Source organism: Drosophila elegans, unplaced genomic scaffold (assembly GCF_018152505.1).
Source record: "Drosophila elegans isolate 14027-0461.03 unplaced genomic scaffold, ASM1815250v1 contig_224, whole genome shotgun sequence".
Taxonomy (NCBI): Eukaryota; Metazoa; Arthropoda; class Insecta; order Diptera; family Drosophilidae; genus Drosophila; species Drosophila elegans.
Genome location: NW_024545596.1, coordinates 20,359 through 40,118, shown reverse-complemented (window position 1 = coordinate 40,118; position 19,760 = coordinate 20,359). Strand labels below are relative to the sequence as shown.

Sequence of the window (19,760 nt, the reverse complement as noted above, 5' to 3'; positions counted from 1 at the left end):
AATTGGTACATGTGTGAAATATATATGTATGGCGAAATAAAATGATATTTTAAAATGAAATATGTAAATATGAATTATATTATAGAATTATATATGAAAAAATTCTAGTTACTGTGGGCAAACGTGGCGTGTAACAAATATAAAGAATTTTAAAACGATTATGAAGCTAAACAAAGATAGCCATATTCGTATCAAGATTATTTTCCTCCCTCCTAAATGCAATTTAAAGAAAAATACTCTATAATAAATTTTGTATTACTAATTTCTATTTTAAAAAAATATGAAAGTAATATGAATTAAAAACATTATTCTGGTTGATCCTGCCAGTAGTTATATGCTTGTCTCAAAGATTAAGCCATGCATGTCTAAGTACACACGAATTAAAAGTGAAACCGCAAAAGGCTCATTATATCAGTTATGGTTCCTTAGATCGTTAACAGTTACTTGGATAACTGTGGTAATTCTAGAGCTAATACATGCAATTAAAACATGAACCTTATGGGACATGTGCTTTTATTAGGCTAAAACCAAGCGATCGCAAGATCGTTATACTGGTTGAACTCTAGATAACATGCAGATCGTATGGTCTTGTACCGACGACAGATCTTTCAAATGTCTGCCCTATCAACTTTTGATGGTAGTATCTAGGACTACCATGGTTGCAACGGGTAACGGGGAATCAGGGTTCGATTCCGGAGAGGGAGCCTGAGAAACGGCTACCACATCTAAGGAAGGCAGCAGGCGCGTAAATTACCCACTCCCAGCTCGGGGAGGTAGTGACGAAAAATAACAATACAGGACTCATATCCGAGGCCCTGTAATTGGAATGAGTACACTTTAAATCCTTTAACAAGGACCAATTGGAGGGCAAGTCTGGTGCCAGCAGCCGCGGTAATTCCAGCTCCAATAGCGTATATTAAAGTTGTTGCGGTTAAAACGTTCGTAGTTGAACTTGTGCTTCATACGGGTAGTACAACTTACAATTGTGGTTAGTACTATACCTTTATGTATGTAAGCGTATTACCGGTGGAGTTCTTATATATGTTTAAATACTTGTATTTTTTCATATGTTCCTCCTATTTAAAAACCTGCATTAGTGCTCTTAAACGAGTGTTATTGTGGGCCGGTACAATTACTTTGAACAAATTAGAGTGCTTAAAGCAGGCTTCAAATGCCTGAATATTCTGTGCATGGGATAATGAAATAAGACCTCTGTTCTGCTTTCATTGGTTTTCAGATCAAGAGGTAATGATTAATAGAAGCAGTTTGGGGGCATTAGTATTACGACGCGAGAGGTGAAATTCTTGGACCGTCGTAAGACTAACTTAAGCGAAAGCATTTGCCAAAGATGTTTTCATTAATCAAGAACGAAAGTTAGAGGTTCGAAGGCGATCAGATACCGCCCTAGTTCTAACCATAAACGATGCCAGCTAGCAATTGGGTGTAGCTACTTTTATGGCTCTCTCAGTCGCTTCCCGGGAAACCAAAGCTTTTGGGCTCCGGGGGAAGTATGGTTGCAAAGCTGAAACTTAAAGGAATTGACGGAAGGGCACCACCAGGAGTGGAGCCTGCGGCTTAATTTGACTCAACACGGGAAAACTTACCAGGTCCGAACATAAGTGTGTAAGACAGATTGATAGCTCTTTCTCGAATCTATGGGTGGTGGTGCATGGCCGTTCTTAGTTCGTGGAGTGATTTGTCTGGTTAATTCCGATAACGAACGAGACTCAAATATATTAAATAGATATCTTCAGGATTATGGTGTTGAAGCTTATATAGCCTTCATTCATGGTGGCAGTAAAATGTTTATTGTGTTTGAATGTGTTTATATAAGTGGAGCCGTACCTGTTGGTTTGTCCCATTATAAGGACACTAGCTTCTTAAATGGACAAATTGCGTCTAGCAATAATGAGATTGAGCAATAACAGGTCTGTGATGCCCTTAGATGTCCTGGGCTGCACGCGCGCTACAATGAAAGTATCAACGTGTATTTCCTAGACCGAGAGGTCCGGGTAAACCGCTGAACCACTTTCATGCTTGGGATTGTGAACTGAAACTGTTCACATGAACTTGGAATTCCCAGTAAGTGTGAGTCATTAACTCGCATTGATTACGTCCCTGCCCTTTGTACACACCGCCCGTCGCTACTACCGATTGAATTATTTAGTGAGGTCTCCGGACGTGATCACTGTGACGCCTTGCGTGTTACGGTTGTTTCGCAAAAGTTGACCGAACTTGATTATTTAGAGGAAGTAAAAGTCGTAACAAGGTTTCCGTAGGTGAACCTGCGGAAGGATCATTATTGTATAATATCTTTACCGTTAACACAAAATTTTGTATTATTTAATAATACAAAAAAAAATAAATTTGCCAAAAAATATATTATATTATATAATCTATATATATATATATATATAAATATGTCAAAAAATATATCAAAAATATCTTATCTAATTTAAAGCGTTTTAATGAAAGAAAAAGTATAGTCCTATGGACTTAAATAGCTCGAGCAAATGGTGTCCAATGCCGAGTAATTATTATGAGATATCAATTACGAGTCGTGGGCGGAGGCTCTGATGTCCATAAAATAAAAATCGACCTGGCCAATCGATTAGAGATACAGATAGATAGAAGATATATATACGATATGTTAAATATATAATATATAATAGAATATAATATAATTACTTTGTGTGTATATGGACCATAATATACACGCGTTGCGCATATGTATTGTTCATCTAAGTTATGGGCATACATTGGTTAATGCAACAACCTAAAATATATAATGTTGTACCCGGTTAATAATCAGGTTAATGTTTTATATAAAATGCAATATATATCAAACTTAAATAGAAATAAAATGAAAAATGAAAATTGGTATTATATTGTTTATATGAAACTAAGACATTTCGCAACATTTATTTTAGGTATAAAAATACATTTATTGAAGGAATTGATATATGCCAGTAAAATGGTGTATTTTTAATTTCTTTCAATAAAAACACAATTGACGAAATTAAAAAAACAAATATTATAAAACTCTAAGCGGTGGATCACTCGGCTCATGGGTCGATGAAGAACGCAGCAAACTGTGCGTCATCGTGTGAACTGCAGGACACATGAACATCGACATTTTGAACGCATATCGCAGTCCATGCTGTTATGTACTTTAATTAATTTTATAGTGCTGCTTGGACTACATATGGTTGAGGGTTGTAAGACTATGCTAATTAAGTTGTTTATAAAATTTTTAAATAAAATTTATAAGCACATGGTATATTATTGGATAATTATTTATTATTCATAATATTAAAAAATATATGAAAAACATTAACTCACAATGGATGTGATAAACGAAGAAAAATATTTTCGTTTTCAATCAAATGATACTGAGAAATGTCTAGCATAAAAAATGTTGAAATATTTTTCATCTAGAATTGTCTCTTATTAATGATTAGAAATTCGAAAGCTATTGGAAATGTTATTGCTCTTCGTTGGTTCTTTATAATTATCGAATTTATAAAATGTTTTCTCATTATATTTAAAGAATTAATTAATAAAAAGTTATATACAACCTCAACTCATATGGGACTACCCCCTGAATTTAAGCATATTAATTAGGGGAGGAAAAGAAACTAACAAGGATTTTCTTAGTAGCGGCGAGCGAAAAGAAATCAGTTCAGCACTAAGTCACTTTGTCTATATGGCAAATGTGAGATGCAGTGTATGGAGCGTCAATATTCTAGTATGAGAAATTAACGATTTAAGTCCTTCTTAAATGAGGCCATTTACCCATAGAGGGTGCCAGGCCCGTATAACGTTAATGATTACTAGATGATGTTTCCAAAGAGTCGTGTTGCTTGATAGTGCAGCACTAAGTGGGTGGTAAACTCCATCTAAAACTAAATATAACCATGAGACCGATAGTAAACAAGTACCGTGAGGGAAAGTTGAAAAGAACTCTGAATAGAGAGTTAAACAGTACGTGAAACTGCTTAGAGGTTAAGCCCGATGAACCTGAATATCCATTATGGAAAATTCATCATTAAAATTGTAATATTTAAACAATATTATGATAATAGTGTGCATTTTTTCCATATAAGGACATTGTAATCTATTAACATACAAAATTTATCATAAAATATGGCTTATAGTTTAATCCAATTAAAATGCTTGCGTTTTAACACAGATTAAATGTCATTAATTTGATAAAGTGTTGATAGATTTATATGAATACAGTGCGTTAATTTTTCGGAATTATATAATGGCATAATTATCATTGATTTTTGTGTTTATTATAAGCACTTGTATGATTAACAATGCGAAAGATTCAGGATACCTTCGGGACCCGTCTTGAAACACGGACCAAGGAGTCTAACATATGTGCAAGTTATTGGGATATAAACCTAATAGCGTAATTAACTTGACTAATAATGGGATTAGTTTTTTAACTATTTATAGCTAATTAACACAATCCCGGGGCGTTCTATATAGTTATGTATAATGATATTTATATTATTTATGCCTCTAACTGGAACGTACCTTGAGCATATATGCTGTGACCCGAAAGATGGTGAACTATACTTGATCAGGTTGAAGTCAGGGGAAACCCTGATGGAAGACCGAAACAGTTCTGACGTGCAAATCGATTGTCAGAATTGAGTATAGGGGCGAAAGACCAATCGAACCATCTAGTAGCTGGTTCCTTCCGAAGTTTCCCTCAGGATAGCTGGTGCATTTTAATGTTATATAAAATAATCTTATCTGGTAAAGCGAATGATTAGAGGCCTTAGGGTCGAAACGATCTTAACCTATTCTCAAACTTTAAATGGGTAAGAACCTTAACTTTCTTGATATGAAGTTTAAGGTTATGATATAATGTGCCCAGTGGGCCACTTTTGGTAAGCAGAACTGGCGCTGTGGGATGAACCAAACGTAATGTTACGGTGCCCAAATTAACAACTCATGCAGATACCATGAAAGGCGTTGGTTGCTTAAAACAGCAGGACGGTGATCATGGAAGTCGAAATCCGCTAAGGAGTGTGTAACAACTCACCTGCCGAAGCAACTAGCCCTTAAAATGGATGGCGCTTAAGTTGTATACCTATACATTACCGCTAAAGTAGATGATTTATATTACTTGTAATATAAATTTTGAAACTTTAGTGAGTAGGAAGGTACAATGGTATGCGTAGAAGTGTTTGGCGTAAGCCTGCATGGAGCTGCCATTGGTACAGATCTTGGTGGTAGTAGCAAATAATCGAATGAGACCTTGGAGGACTGAAGTGGAGAAGGGTTTCGTGTGAACAGTGGTTGATCACGAGTTAGTCGGTCCTAAGTTCAAGGCGAAAGCCGAAAATTTTCAAGTAAAACAAAAAGCAAACTATTAAGAAACACAAATAATAATAAAAGGCAAAAATAATATACTTGAATAATTTTGAACGAAAGGGAATACGGTTCCAATTCCGTAACCTGTTGAGTATCCGTTTGTTATTAAATATGGGCCTCGTGCTCATCCTGGCAACAGGAACGACCATAAAGAAGCCGTCGAGAGATATCGGAAGAGTTTTCTTTTCTGTTTTATAGCCGTACTACCATGGAAGTCTTTCGCAGAGAGATATGGTAGATGGGCTAGAAGAGCATGACATATACTGTTGTGTCGATATTTTCTCCTCGGACCTTGAAAATTTATGGTGGGGACACGCAAACTTCTCAACAGGCCGTACCAATATCCGCAGCTGGTCTCCAAGGTGAAGAGTCTCTAGTCGATAGAATAATGTAGGTAAGGGAAGTCGGCAAATTAGATCCGTAACTTCGGGATAAGGATTGGCTCTGAAGATTGAGATAGTCGGGCTTGATTGGGAAACAATAACATGGTTTATGTGCTCGTTCTGGGTAAATAGAGTTTCTTTCATTTATGGAAGTTACTTGTTCCCCGGATAGTTTAGTTACGTAGCCAATTGTGGAACTTTCTTGCTAAAATTTTTAAGAATACTAATTGGGTCAAACCAATTAGTTCTTATTAATTATAACGATTATCAATTAACAATCAATTCAGAACTGGCACGGACTTGGGGAATCCGACTGTCTAATTAAAACAAAGCATTGTGATGGCCCTAGCGGGTGTTGACACAATGTGATTTCTGCCCAGTGCTCTGAATGTCAAAGTGAAGAAATTCAAGTAAGCGCGGGTCAACGGCGGGAGTAACTATGACTCTCTTAAGGTAGCCAAATGCCTCGTCATCTAATTAGTGACGCGCATGAATGGATTAACGAGATTCCTACTGTCCCTATCTACTATCTAGCGAAACCACAGCCAAGGGAACGGGCTTGGAATAATTAGCGGGGAAAGAAGACCCTTTTGAGCTTGACTCTAATCTGGCAGTGTAAGGAGACATAAGAGGTGTAGAATAAGTGGGAGATATTAGACCTCGGTTTGGTATCGCCAATGAAATACCACTACTCTTATTGTTTCCTTACTTACTTGATTAAATGGAACGTGTATCATTTCCTAGCCATTATACGGATATATTTATTATATCTTATGGTATTGGGTTTTGATGCAAGCTTCTTGATCAAAGTATCACGAGTTTGTTATATAATCGCAAACAAATTCTTTAATAAAAGGAGTGCATTTATGTATTTTTGATTTGAAAATTTGGTATAACTCCAATTACTCAGGTATGATCCAATTCAAGGACATTGCCAGGTAGGGAGTTTGACTGGGGCGGTACATCTCTCAAATAATAACGGAGGTGTCCCAAGGCCAGCTCAGTGCGGACAGAAACCACACATAGAGCAAAAGGGCAAATGCTGACTTGATCTCGGTGTTCAGTACACACAGGGACAGCAAAAGCTCGGCCTATCGATCCTTTTGGTTTAAAGAGTTTTTAACAAGAGGTGTCAGAAAAGTTACCATAGGGATAACTGGCTTGTGGCGGCCAAGCGTTCATAGCGACGTCGCTTTTTGATCCTTCGATGTCGGCTCTTCCTATCATTGTGAAGCAAAATTCACCAAGCGTTGGATTGTTCACCCATGCAAGGGAACGTGAGCTGGGTTTAGACCGTCGTGAGACAGGTTAGTTTTACCCTACTAATGACAAAACGTTGTTGCGACAGCATTCCTGCGTAGTACGAGAGGAACCGCAGGTACGGACCAATGGCACAATACTTGTTCGAGCGAACAGTGGTATGACGCTACGTCCGTTGGATTATGCCTGAACGCCTCTAAGGTCGTATCCGTGCTGGACTGCAATGATAAATAAGGGGCAATTTGCATTGTATGGCTTTCTAAACCATTTAAAGTTTATAATTTATTTTATGAACGACAATGGATGTGATGCCAATGTAATTTGTAACATAGTAAATTGGGAGGATCTTCGATCACCTGATGCCGCGCTAGTTACATATAAAAACATTATTTAATACAATGACAAAGCCTAGAATCAATTGTAAACGACTTTTGTAACAGGCAAGGTGTTGTAAGTGGTTGAGCAGCTGCCATACTGCGATCCACTGAAGCTTATCCTTTGCTTGATGATTCGATAATAAATATATATATATATAATATATAACATAATCAATTTAAATTATCATCATATATGTTTGATAGTTTTTGTTGTTATATATTATTTATATATTTTATTAGGAGGAGGAGGTTAAATATGATATGGATTAGATATAACCTAATTAAACAGGTAGCCAAATGCATCGTCATCTTAATAGTGACGCGAATGTGTGATATTATATATCTTAAGAGTATAAGTCACATACAGTAGCCTAATGTTCTATCGTCATCTATTTAGTGACGCAGATATAAATTGTCAAAATATAATAAGTCTTGCTTGATAGCAAAACTTATGTCTCTTATTAAAGGCAAATGAAATGATATCTATGCATATTAAAGAAGAAAGAATTATAAAGCCATATAAATAAACATATTTTAATATGAAAAATATGAATCTAAAAACTACACAAGTCTTTTTTGGTAGCCAAATGAATCGTCATCTACTTAGTGACGCATATAATAAAATGTCAAATTAAAAGAGTCTTACTACAAGTCTTTTTGAAAAGTAGCCAAATGAATCGTCATTTACTTAGTGACGCATATAATAAAATGTCAAATTAAAAGAGTCTTACTACAAGTCCCTTTATTAAAGGCGGCAAATTAAACGGTATATATATTTATTTTAAATATATATATACAATTTGAAAAAAAACTAAAACGAAAAATTGCATACATATTAAAAAGACTTTTAATATGAAAAATACGAGCCTAAAAACTACAAGTCACTTATGGTAGCCAAATGCATCGTCATCTTAATAGTGACGCGAATGTGAAAACAAATGCCGAGTGCTGAAGTTCCAGGTAAGAGCTTAGATATTATATATCTTAGGACTATAAGTCACATACAGTAGCCAAATGAATCGTCATCTATTTAGTGACGCAGATATAAATTGTCAAAATATAATAAGTCTTGCTTGATAGCAAAACTAATGTCTCTTATTAAAGGCAAATGAAATGATATCTATGCATATTAAATAAGAAGAAAGAATTATTAATACAAGTCATTTTTGGTAGCCAAATGAATCGTCATCTTACTTAGTGACGCATATAAACAAATCTCAAATTAAAAGAGTCTTATTTATATTATAAATATATACAAATATACAAAAAAAAATGTTCCATATGAAAAATTTGAGTCTAAAAACTACAAGTCCCTTATGGTTGCCAAATGGAATCGTCATCTACTTAGTGACGCTGATAAAAAATTGTCAAAGTAACAAGATTTACTAAAAGTTTCGAATTAATAAATGAAATGAATATGAAATGAAATGAAATGAAATGGAATGGAATGGAATGGAATGAAATGAAATGAAATGAAATTTAATATATTTAATATTAAAAAAATATATCTAATAATATATTCATTTGGGTAAATTGAGAATATCCATACAATGGATTGCTTATAGTAAAGCAACAAAATATATGGGTATTTCTCAGAACATATAATATTAATATGATTTTGTGAATTCCTATAATAAATAACATTCATATATATGAAAATGTTATCATATATCAATATTATTGATATATTATATATGGAATGTATGGAAAATATAAAATATTCCTTCAATTTCCTCAAGCATATGGAGGAAATTCATATGAAGGCAGACTTTTAGTACTGTAAACACGCAGTTTAAAGACGGGGTGTCCAAAAACATATATAGGGTAGTGCCTGTTGGCTGGCAACCAAATATATGGGTATTTCTCAGAACATATAAAATTAAAATTATATTGTGAATACCTATAATAAATAACATTCATATATATGAAAATGTTGTGATATATCAATATTATTGATATATTATAAATGAAATGTATGGAAAATATAAAATATTCCTTCAATTTCCTCAAGTATATGGAGGAAATTCATATGAAGGCAGACTTTTAGTACTGTAAACATGCAGTTTAAAGACGGCGTGTCCAAAAACATATATAGGGTAGTGCCTGTTGGCTGGCAACCAAATATATGGGTATTTCTCAGAACATATAAAATTAATATTATATTGTGAATACCTATAATAAATAACATTCATATATATGAAAATGTTGTAATATATCAATATTATTGATATATTATATATGAAATGTATGGAAAATATAAAATATTCCTTCAATTTCCTCAAGTATATGGAGGAAATTCATATGAAGGGAGACTTTTAGTACTGTAAACATGCAGTTTAAAGACGGCGTGTCCAAAAACATATATAGGGTAGTGCCTGTTGGCTGGCAACCAAATATATGGGTATTTCTCAGAACATATAAAATTAATATTATATTGTGAATACCTATAATAAATAACATTCATATATATGAAAATGTTGTAATATATCAATATTATTGATATATTATATATGAAATGTATGGAAAATATAAAATATTCCTTCAATTTCCTCAAGTATATGGAGGAAATTCATATGAAGGGAGACTTTTAGTACTGTAAACATGCAGTTTAAAGACGGCGTGTCCAAAAACATATATAGGGTAGTGCCTGTTGGCTGGCAACCAAATATATGGGTATTTCTCAGAACATATAAAATTAATATTATATTGTGAATACCTATAATAAATAACATTCATATATATGAAAATGTTGTAATATATCAATATTATTGATATATTATATATGAAATGTATGGAAAATATAAAATATTCCTTCAATTTCCTCAAGTATATGGAGGAAATTCATATGAAGGGAGACTTTTAGTACTGTAAACATGCAGTTTAAAGACGGCGTGTCCAAAAACATATATAGGGTAGTGCCTGTTGGCTGGCAACCAAATATATGGGTATTTCTCAGAACATATATAATTAATATTATATTGTGAATACCTATAATAAATAACATTCATATATATGAAAATGTTGTAATAAATCAATATTATTGATATAATATATATGAAATGTATGGAAAATGTGAAACATATCGATATTGATCAATATTAGTTGAGATATCCCATATGTTGGGTGGCAAATAGAATTGAAAATACCCGATTTCAAGACAACGTGTCGAAAAACACATATAGGATGGTCAGTGGTTGTCCATCTATAGTTGAACAAAATTTATGATATCCATATAATTTTGTCAATTTAATAGCAAAATTAAATATTTTCCGTATGTTTTGTATCTTGATTCTTGCGAATACGAGACTTGGCTTGATACGGTTAATATTAAGTGTCATCACTTTTTAGATAATAATGTTGAAAACGAAAGCCAAGGTTGTATATATTATTATATGGCAACAATTGTTTTCCGACCTTTATCGTTAATCTAATTCAGGCTAATGTTATTATTAGTGCTGTTGTTATATATATTATATATATATTATAAATGTTTCATATGCGCTCGGTTTTATGTGATATATTACCAGAGAGTTATATGGAAATGATAGATTTTAAATTTATCATAAAAATACAAATGATTTAACTCAATATTTATATTGGTTAATCAAAAATAATTGGTACATGTGTGAAATATATATGTATGGCGAAATAAAATGATATTTTAAAATGAAATATGTAAATATGAATTATATTATAGAATTATATATGAAAAAATTCTAGTTACTGTGGGCAAACGTGGCGTGTAACAAATATAAAGAATTTTAAAACGATTATGAAGCTAAACAAAGATAGCCATATTCGTATCAAGATTATTTTCCTCCCTCCTAAATGCAATTTAAAGAAAAATACTCTATAATAAATTTTGTATTACTAATTTCTATTTTAAAAAAATATGAAAGTAATATGAATTAAAAACATTATTCTGGTTGATCCTGCCAGTAGTTATATGCTTGTCTCAAAGATTAAGCCATGCATGTCTAAGTACACACGAATTAAAAGTGAAACCGCAAAAGGCTCATTATATCAGTTATGGTTCCTTAGATCGTTAACAGTTACTTGGATAACTGTGGTAATTCTAGAGCTAATACATGCAATTAAAACATGAACCTTATGGGACATGTGCTTTTATTAGGCTAAAACCAAGCGATCGCAAGATCGTTATACTGGTTGAACTCTAGATAACATGCAGATCGTATGGTCTTGTACCGACGACAGATCTTTCAAATGTCTGCCCTATCAACTTTTGATGGTAGTATCTAGGACTACCATGGTTGCAACGGGTAACGGGGAATCAGGGTTCGATTCCGGAGAGGGAGCCTGAGAAACGGCTACCACATCTAAGGAAGGCAGCAGGCGCGTAAATTACCCACTCCCAGCTCGGGGAGGTAGTGACGAAAAATAACAATACAGGACTCATATCCGAGGCCCTGTAATTGGAATGAGTACACTTTAAATCCTTTAACAAGGACCAATTGGAGGGCAAGTCTGGTGCCAGCAGCCGCGGTAATTCCAGCTCCAATAGCGTATATTAAAGTTGTTGCGGTTAAAACGTTCGTAGTTGAACTTGTGCTTCATACGGGTAGTACAACTTACAATTGTGGTTAGTACTATACCTTTATGTATGTAAGCGTATTACCGGTGGAGTTCTTATATATGTTTAAATACTTGTATTTTTTCATATGTTCCTCCTATTTAAAAACCTGCATTAGTGCTCTTAAACGAGTGTTATTGTGGGCCGGTACAATTACTTTGAACAAATTAGAGTGCTTAAAGCAGGCTTCAAATGCCTGAATATTCTGTGCATGGGATAATGAAATAAGACCTCTGTTCTGCTTTCATTGGTTTTCAGATCAAGAGGTAATGATTAATAGAAGCAGTTTGGGGGCATTAGTATTACGACGCGAGAGGTGAAATTCTTGGACCGTCGTAAGACTAACTTAAGCGAAAGCATTTGCCAAAGATGTTTTCATTAATCAAGAACGAAAGTTAGAGGTTCGAAGGCGATCAGATACCGCCCTAGTTCTAACCATAAACGATGCCAGCTAGCAATTGGGTGTAGCTACTTTTATGGCTCTCTCAGTCGCTTCCCGGGAAACCAAAGCTTTTGGGCTCCGGGGGAAGTATGGTTGCAAAGCTGAAACTTAAAGGAATTGACGGAAGGGCACCACCAGGAGTGGAGCCTGCGGCTTAATTTGACTCAACACGGGAAAACTTACCAGGTCCGAACATAAGTGTGTAAGACAGATTGATAGCTCTTTCTCGAATCTATGGGTGGTGGTGCATGGCCGTTCTTAGTTCGTGGAGTGATTTGTCTGGTTAATTCCGATAACGAACGAGACTCAAATATATTAAATAGATATCTTCAGGATTATGGTGTTGAAGCTTATATAGCCTTCATTCATGGTGGCAGTAAAATGTTTATTGTGTTTGAATGTGTTTATATAAGTGGAGCCGTACCTGTTGGTTTGTCCCATTATAAGGACACTAGCTTCTTAAATGGACAAATTGCGTCTAGCAATAATGAGATTGAGCAATAACAGGTCTGTGATGCCCTTAGATGTCCTGGGCTGCACGCGCGCTACAATGAAAGTATCAACGTGTATTTCCTAGACCGAGAGGTCCGGGTAAACCGCTGAACCACTTTCATGCTTGGGATTGTGAACTGAAACTGTTCACATGAACTTGGAATTCCCAGTAAGTGTGAGTCATTAACTCGCATTGATTACGTCCCTGCCCTTTGTACACACCGCCCGTCGCTACTACCGATTGAATTATTTAGTGAGGTCTCCGGACGTGATCACTGTGACGCCTTGCGTGTTACGGTTGTTTCGCAAAAGTTGACCGAACTTGATTATTTAGAGGAAGTAAAAGTCGTAACAAGGTTTCCGTAGGTGAACCTGCGGAAGGATCATTATTGTATAATATCTTTACCGTTAACACAAAATTTTGTATTATTTAATAATACAAAAAAAAATAAATTTGCCAAAAAATATATTATATTATATAATCTATATATATATATATATATAAATATGTCAAAAAATATATCAAAAATATCTTATCTAATTTAAAGCGTTTTAATGAAAGAAAAAGTATAGTCCTATGGACTTAAATAGCTCGAGCAAATGGTGTCCAATGCCGAGTAATTATTATGAGATATCAATTACGAGTCGTGGGCGGAGGCTCTGATGTCCATAAAATAAAAATCGACCTGGCCAATCGATTAGAGATACAGATAGATAGAAGATATATATACGATATGTTAAATATATAATATATAATAGAATATAATATAATTACTTTGTGTGTATATGGACCATAATATACACGCGTTGCGCATATGTATTGTTCATCTAAGTTATGGGCATACATTGGTTAATGCAACAACCTAAAATATATAATGTTGTACCCGGTTAATAATCAGGTTAATGTTTTATATAAAATGCAATATATATCAAACTTAAATAGAAATAAAATGAAAAATGAAAATTGGTATTATATTGTTTATATGAAACTAAGACATTTCGCAACATTTATTTTAGGTATAAAAATACATTTATTGAAGGAATTGATATATGCCAGTAAAATGGTGTATTTTTAATTTCTTTCAATAAAAACACAATTGACGAAATTAAAAAAACAAATATTATAAAACTCTAAGCGGTGGATCACTCGGCTCATGGGTCGATGAAGAACGCAGCAAACTGTGCGTCATCGTGTGAACTGCAGGACACATGAACATCGACATTTTGAACGCATATCGCAGTCCATGCTGTTATGTACTTTAATTAATTTTATAGTGCTGCTTGGACTACATATGGTTGAGGGTTGTAAGACTATGCTAATTAAGTTGTTTATAAAATTTTTAAATAAAATTTATAAGCACATGGTATATTATTGGATAATTATTTATTATTCATAATATTAAAAAATATATGAAAAACATTAACTCACAATGGATGTGATAAACGAAGAAAAATATTTTCGTTTTCAATCAAATGATACTGAGAAATGTCTAGCATAAAAAATGTTGAAATATTTTTCATCTAGAATTGTCTCTTATTAATGATTAGAAATTCGAAAGCTATTGGAAATGTTATTGCTCTTCGTTGGTTCTTTATAATTATCGAATTTATAAAATGTTTTCTCATTATATTTAAAGAATTAATTAATAAAAAGTTATATACAACCTCAACTCATATGGGACTACCCCCTGAATTTAAGCATATTAATTAGGGGAGGAAAAGAAACTAACAAGGATTTTCTTAGTAGCGGCGAGCGAAAAGAAATCAGTTCAGCACTAAGTCACTTTGTCTATATGGCAAATGTGAGATGCAGTGTATGGAGCGTCAATATTCTAGTATGAGAAATTAACGATTTAAGTCCTTCTTAAATGAGGCCATTTACCCATAGAGGGTGCCAGGCCCGTATAACGTTAATGATTACTAGATGATGTTTCCAAAGAGTCGTGTTGCTTGATAGTGCAGCACTAAGTGGGTGGTAAACTCCATCTAAAACTAAATATAACCATGAGACCGATAGTAAACAAGTACCGTGAGGGAAAGTTGAAAAGAACTCTGAATAGAGAGTTAAACAGTACGTGAAACTGCTTAGAGGTTAAGCCCGATGAACCTGAATATCCATTATGGAAAATTCATCATTAAAATTGTAATATTTAAACAATATTATGATAATAGTGTGCATTTTTTCCATATAAGGACATTGTAATCTATTAACATACAAAATTTATCATAAAATATGGCTTATAGTTTAATCCAATTAAAATGCTTGCGTTTTAACACAGATTAAATGTCATTAATTTGATAAAGTGTTGATAGATTTATATGAATACAGTGCGTTAATTTTTCGGAATTATATAATGGCATAATTATCATTGATTTTTGTGTTTATTATAAGCACTTGTATGATTAACAATGCGAAAGATTCAGGATACCTTCGGGACCCGTCTTGAAACACGGACCAAGGAGTCTAACATATGTGCAAGTTATTGGGATATAAACCTAATAGCGTAATTAACTTGACTAATAATGGGATTAGTTTTTTAACTATTTATAGCTAATTAACACAATCCCGGGGCGTTCTATATAGTTATGTATAATGATATTTATATTATTTATGCCTCTAACTGGAACGTACCTTGAGCATATATGCTGTGACCCGAAAGATGGTGAACTATACTTGATCAGGTTGAAGTCAGGGGAAACCCTGATGGAAGACCGAAACAGTTCTGACGTGCAAATCGATTGTCAGAATTGAGTATAGGGGCGAAAGACCAATCGAACCATCTAGTAGCTGGTTCCTTCCGAAGTTTCCCTCAGGATAGCTGGTGCATTTTAATGTTATATAAAATAATCTTATCTGGTAAAGCGAATGATTAGAGGCCTTAGGGTCGAAACGATCTTAACCTATTCTCAAACTTTAAATGGGTAAGAACCTTAACTTTCTTGATATGAAGTTTAAGGTTATGATATAATGTGCCCAGTGGGCCACTTTTGGTAAGCAGAACTGGCGCTGTGGGATGAACCAAACGTAATGTTACGGTGCCCAAATTAACAACTCATGCAGATACCATGAAAGGCGTTGGTTGCTTAAAACAGCAGGACGGTGATCATGGAAGTCGAAATCCGCTAAGGAGTGTGTAACAACTCACCTGCCGAAGCAACTAGCCCTTAAAATGGATGGCGCTTAAGTTGTATACCTATACATTACCGCTAAAGTAGATGATTTATATTACTTGTAATATAAATTTTGAAACTTTAGTGAGTAGGAAGGTACAATGGTATGCGTAGAAGTGTTTGGCGTAAGCCTGCATGGAGCTGCCATTGGTACAGATCTTGGTGGTAGTAGCAAATAATCGAATGAGACCTTGGAGGACTGAAGTGGAGAAGGGTTTCGTGTGAACAGTGGTTGATCACGAGTTAGTCGGTCCTAAGTTCAAGGCGAAAGCCGAAAATTTTCAAGTAAAACAAAAAGCAAACTATTAAGAAACACAAATAATAATAAAAGGCAAAAATAATATACTTGAATAATTTTGAACGAAAGGGAATACGGTTCCAATTCCGTAACCTGTTGAGTATCCGTTTGTTATTAAATATGGGCCTCGTGCTCATCCTGGCAACAGGAACGACCATAAAGAAGCCGTCGAGAGATATCGGAAGAGTTTTCTTTTCTGTTTTATAGCCGTACTACCATGGAAGTCTTTCGCAGAGAGATATGGTAGATGGGCTAGAAGAGCATGACATATACTGTTGTGTCGATATTTTCTCCTCGGACCTTGAAAATTTATGGTGGGGACACGCAAACTTCTCAACAGGCCGTACCAATATCCGCAGCTGGTCTCCAAGGTGAAGAGTCTCTAGTCGATAGAATAATGTAGGTAAGGGAAGTCGGCAAATTAGATCCGTAACTTCGGGATAAGGATTGGCTCTGAAGATTGAGATAGTCGGGCTTGATTGGGAAACAATAACATGGTTTATGTGCTCGTTCTGGGTAAATAGAGTTTCTTTCATTTATGGAAGTTACTTGTTCCCCGGATAGTTTAGTTACGTAGCCAATTGTGGAACTTTCTTGCTAAAATTTTTAAGAATACTAATTGGGTCAAACCAATTAGTTCTTATTAATTATAACGATTATCAATTAACAATCAATTCAGAACTGGCACGGACTTGGGGAATCCGACTGTCTAATTAAAACAAAGCATTGTGATGGCCCTAGCGGGTGTTGACACAATGTGATTTCTGCCCAGTGCTCTGAATGTCAAAGTGAAGAAATTCAAGTAAGCGCGGGTCAACGGCGGGAGTAACTATGACTCTCTTAAGGTAGCCAAATGCCTCGTCATCTAATTAGTGACGCGCATGAATGGATTAACGAGATTCCTACTGTCCCTATCAGACGTGTTTTTCGTGCGCTCCGGTTGATTTTTCGATTTCGAGAGAAGTAGACGGAATAAATTCCTAAAAAGTGAATTTCCTGAAAGGGTTTCACCTGGAAAGTGCTTGGTGTGTTTTTCGCGATTGTGCATTGCGTATTTTCGCGGAAAATCGAGCTTTTCGTCTGGTAATTTTCCACTTGCGCCACGTGCGTTTTGGGAAAAGAGAGCGCGTCGCTCTCTGAGAGAGAACAGAGCTGTGCACAGCCAGCTGTCGAACAGCTGTTTAGCGGGTGTGTGTCCCGACTAATTTCGGAGTTGCCACCTCGTCTGCTGGATCGAGTATCGGATCTTGGTAAGTGTACAAGCTTATTGAGTCCGAGAAAAGGGCGATAGATGGCGTCGGTGCCCCCTCCAGAGGGCGCCAATATGGAGATGTCGGACAGCGACAAGAGTGCAAGCAGTCGGGCAAGCAGTGCTGCTAGAGGTAGAAGTCGCCCTAAAGGCAAGCGGACCAAGGCGCCGCCGAGGTCCGTTTCGCAGGCCAAGGTGGCTGCCATTCACGGTAGTTTGGGCTTACCGGAGCCGGATTTTGATGAGGCGCTTTCCTCGCTTGAGGGACCGTCTACGTCCATGGAAGCCGCCATCGCCGCCACTCTCGCCAGAGTTGCAAATGGTGCTGCGGCTGTGGAAGATGTTGTTGCCCCCCCTCGTGCTGCTCAAGCCACCGGATTCGTTGTTCCTGCTGTGCCCACTGCCGCTAAACCGATGGTCAAACATCGTATTGACGATTCGTCAACGGTCGCGAGTGAGCTCTCCCAAATAAGGGATGAGTTTGTGACCAATGTGGTGTCGCTGAAGTTGAACACTTCGCAGGCTAGCGCAATGATGCGTAGCCTGAATAGGTACGAGGAGATGGTGCTTTCGCTGGCAATGCGTAACGCCGTCCTCGAGGAGATGAGTAAGCGGCAATCGCTTGCTCCTCCTACGCCCGTTGTCGCGCCAGCTGTGGTCTCATTGCCGCCCACCGGATATGCAGCTGCGTATCCGAGCCTTCCGGTGCCGCATGCTGCTCCGGTTCCTGCGCCGAGGAAGCCTCGTGAGACTTGGTCTGCTGTTGTAGTCAGCAAGGACCCAAGCGTCACGGGCAACCAGGTTGCAGAGAAGGTGCGCAAGGAGATTGCCCCTACGCTTGGTGTTCGCCTGCACGAGGTGAGAGGGCTTGCGCGTGGCGGTGCCATAATCCGCACCCCCTCGTCAGGAGAAATAAAAAAGGTTGTCGCAAGCAAGAGGTTCGGCGAAGTTGGCCTGGAGGTGCAACAGAACCCTGCGCAGCGACCCAAAGTGGTGGTGAGCAACGTGGACACGGCCACGACGCCGGCTGACTTTATGAAGGAGCTGTATAAGAACAACTTCGCAGAAGTGATGGACTTGGCTGCGTTTGAAAAGGCGGTGCACCTGGAGAAGCCGTGGACTGCAGCTGATGGCGCCACAGTAAATGTGACGCTTGAGGTGAATGCCATTGCTTTGGAGATCCTGGACGGAGGCAAGGCGTATATCGGCTGGTTTGCCTATAACTGCCGAGCGCTGGTGCGTACTTACGCGTGCCACAGATGCGTTGGCTTTGACCACAAAGTCGCGCAGTGCCGATACAAGGAGAATGTGTGCCGCCAGTGCGGACAGGCCGGCCACAGTGCGCGAGGCTGCACCAATCCGACGGACTGCCGGAATTGCCGCTTCAAGGGCTACCCGTCGGGGCATCATATGCTCTCGCCGGGTTGTCCTGTGTATGCGGCGGTGCTGGCGAGGGTGAATGCTAGACATTAATGTTTAGCTTCATCCAAGCAAACTGTGGTCGTGGCGAAGTTGCGATGTCCGACGCTCTAGTCAGAATGCGACAGTCAAATTGCCTGTTCGCACTGCTACAGGAGCCGTACCTCGGAGCCGAGTTTTTGGGAAGGCTGCCCGCAGGGCAAAGGGTCTTTTCGAATCCGAGTGGAGATGCAGCCATTGCTGTGGACCATCACGATGCCATCTGCATGCCAGTGGAGCCCCTCACCACGGAGTTTGGCGTATGCGTGAGGCTGCAAGGGAGTTTTGGCTCAATCTTCCTTTGCTCCGCATACTGCCGGTTCGGTTTTCCGCTAGAGCCGTACCTCAGGTATATGGATGCGTTTCTGCTGCAGGCCAGCAGAACTCCCGCAATCCTTGGACTGGATGCGAATGCAGCATCCCCCATGTGGTTTAGCAAACTCTCTCACTTTGCTGAGAGACACGCTAACTACTCCCGGGGTGAGCTGTTGTGTGAGTGGATACTGGAGAAGGGAGCCATCGCCCTTAACCAGCCTAGCGAGGTATACACGTTCAATAACATGAGAGGATTCCACAGCGATATTGACGTGACAATTGCCAACAATGCAGCGAATATGTGGGCCACATATGAATGGAGAGTGGACGAGT

The 19,760-nt window shown here is 37.1% G+C and overlaps 5 non-coding genes and 1 pseudogene across 5 annotated transcripts; all 6 read left to right on the top strand.

Annotated features, from left to right (window-relative positions):
• The first annotated feature begins 307 nt into the window (after positions 1-307).
• Positions 308-2,302, top strand: LOC121467180. Its single transcript, XR_005977329.1, has one exon. It is a non-coding gene; the product is annotated as a small subunit ribosomal RNA (ribosomal RNA).
• A 738-nt stretch (positions 2,303-3,040) lies between these two features.
• LOC121467192 lies at positions 3,041-3,219 on the top strand. Its single transcript, XR_005977339.1, has one exon. It is a non-coding gene; the product is annotated as a 5.8S ribosomal RNA (ribosomal RNA).
• Positions 3,220-3,574: 355 nt separating this feature from the next.
• Positions 3,575-7,548, top strand: LOC121467184. Its single transcript, XR_005977333.1, has one exon. It is a non-coding gene; the product is annotated as a large subunit ribosomal RNA (ribosomal RNA).
• A 3,782-nt stretch (positions 7,549-11,330) lies between these two features.
• On the top strand, positions 11,331-13,325 carry LOC121467179. Its single transcript, XR_005977328.1, has one exon. It is a non-coding gene; the product is annotated as a small subunit ribosomal RNA (ribosomal RNA).
• Positions 13,326-14,063: 738 nt separating this feature from the next.
• Positions 14,064-14,242, top strand: LOC121467185. The gene has a single exon (XR_005977334.1). It is a non-coding gene; the product is annotated as a 5.8S ribosomal RNA (ribosomal RNA).
• Positions 14,243-14,597: 355 nt separating this feature from the next.
• LOC121467190 lies at positions 14,598-17,346 on the top strand (annotated as a pseudogene).
• Positions 17,347-19,760: the final 2,414 nt, after the last annotated feature.